Genomic DNA, 2,590 nt, shown 5'->3' with positions numbered 1-2,590 from the left:
ACAGATATTATAATTAGATTTCTCTACTCTGACTTTTTAGCCCACCTATGTGAATTACATCCTTGCCGATGGCTGGAAGGCTTTCTACTTTCCCTCTGGAACTACAGGGTAGGTGAGAAGGTGAAAGTTAATAGTGATGATGGCTTTTCACTTGGCAAGCAGTGAAGTGAATAAGTGGGTTTCACTTTGATTTCCCTTCTTAATTTTCTTCCTTCTTATTAATCCTGATAAAGAATTTTCCCCAATAGTACCTCATTATAACCTCTGCATCTGACCCTTGACTATAACTCATCCTTCCCCCATATCTCTTCTCCTTGAAGCACAGGTTTGAGAACTTTGGATGTGAAGCTGGAAGGTTAGACATTTAAAAAGTAAGAGACAGAGCCAAGAAAGCATGCAAATGCTGCACCAAATAATAATCACCATCAACCCTGAGAACTGTTCCTCTAATTTATTGTGGTGTCAGGTCCAGTTCCTTCCAAATTAGAGTAGGTTACCATCTTTCTGTCTCATTATTTTAATTCCCCAGAGGAGTTAGATAAGCATACGACTGAATATGCTCTTGTGGTAGCCCTTCTACACTGGGCTTTCTCTGCAGGTTATTGTACTCAGAGAAATTCATCCATTCCAAAAAGACTAGGAGTAATTCAAGCATTTTAAATACCAGTGGAAAAATTGGCTCATAAAATGATATTCATTTTTATCATAGAGGTGACTTTGTAAACCAGAAACAGAAACTGCTATATATAGCCAATCCAAACTCCTTTGGGGTCTCTTTGTTTCCTCATCCCATTCTCAACTTTGTCCCTTCTTTTACTCCTTTCTTTTTCCTGAATTTCCCATCTGTCATATGTTTTTCATTATGTATCTAAGTTCACAATGGCTGTCATCTTTATAGCTTTATTAATAATAGTTTTGAAGTTGGAAATTCAAGAGAAGAAAATTAGAAGGCAAAGATATGTTATCCATGGTCCCAAAACACACAATTCTGAATTCATATTGGCCAGGTGCAATTTTGGGGTGAACATTGGGATAAGGAAGAGGATTTTAAGAAAAAAAAATATCCCTTTGGCTAATGCCTGCACAGTTTCTCCTGGAAATATCAGATTGTTGCCCATTTTTATCCCCACCCAGGTTTTAACCTGAATTTCTGAGTATAGTTTTTTTTTTAAGCTCCCTAATAAAATATTAAAGCATCTTTTCACTGACAGAAAACCAGAGTATACAACAATACTCTCACTGGAGTCAACCAACTTTAAATAAAACTCTCCTTTTCTGTAAAATTGGGTAACCATTTTCCCCAGAGATTACCCTAAGGTTGAGTCCCCACTTAGATACCCCCTGCAAAAGTACTTATCTAGCCCTGATGTCATGGTACTCTTTGAGAACAAAGGACAAACACAACAACAACAACTGATCTAGCCGGTTTCTTTCCTGGTTAGTCTTCAAATCCCAAGAACACATATGTTCACCTTCAGATGTGCTATTACTCAACTGAATCCTTCTTCCATACTCCATTAGAAGAACTTGGGATTCCTAGAGAGTACAGCATCCATCCCTCCAAGGACCATTATTTCCTACAGGTAATTGTATAGTCCTCAAACTTTTAGGGCATGTAATGCCCTGAGATTGACCCCTACCCCCTCTCACTAACATAAAGCACTGGGGGTTTGCTAGACTGTAGATCTCCTTCTCTGAAAACCTATACAATCTGCAAAATTTCAAGTAGTACTAGAGAAGAGTAAGATTTTGCTCTTCACATCACATGTTTATCCTCTAATGATCCTCTGTACTGGACTCAAAACTCCTCAACATTTTCTAGAAACTTGCCTTTGCTCAAGAAAGCCTTATCCTCTATGCAGGAGGCCTAGTCTCACCTTGCTCCATTTGTTCAGGAAATTAATTCCCCCATTAATCAAAAACTATCTTTGCTGCTACTGGAAGAGATTCTTACAGATCATGGCTTAAGCAATAAACTCCTGATAATTCCACTGATGCAGCCAACAATTGTGGATGACTAGGGTCACTGCGGTGCCCTGATTCTCTTCTCTCTTGTAGCCATAGCCATTCTGTAAGAAATTTCTGTAAGAAATCACATGAGTCAAAAAAAGGGAGAAAATCTTGTCAAGACAAAAATTGCAGTGGTTGGAAACCTCAGTGCAACATCTAAACTATAGCCAATCCCCAGAATAAGAAGAGTTTGCCTAGAGTTTCAAGGAGACACATAATATAATTATATTTCTCAAGAATTTCTCTTATCTATTATATGCCCAGCACTGGGGAAACAATGATAACAATGAAACTATCTTTGCCCTCAAGGAGAGTCTGCCTTCTAATGAACATCAAAAATGCCTAAACAAAGCCTCAAATGAGATATAAATGAGAACTCAAGACCACATAGAGGTAAAAAGCCTCAGTGCCAAAGTTAGTAAAAACAAAATACCAGTGATGTCTTTAAAATTCACAAGAATAACTTTCTTCATTTTAAAATGTGTGTTGTATTTCTGATTCTGAGAGTACAATACACTCCTTCAGGACAAAGAATTGTGTTCTATAAATTGCCTCCAAATTGTGAGTGCTCAATTATCTA

This window comes from Vombatus ursinus, unplaced genomic scaffold, assembly GCF_900497805.2.
Source record: "Vombatus ursinus unplaced genomic scaffold, bare-nosed wombat genome assembly UNPS02007460.1, whole genome shotgun sequence".
NCBI classification, from domain to species: domain Eukaryota; kingdom Metazoa; phylum Chordata; class Mammalia; order Diprotodontia; family Vombatidae; genus Vombatus; species Vombatus ursinus.
The sequence above is the reverse complement of the archived record's forward strand: the minus strand, read 5'-3'. Positions refer to the sequence as shown.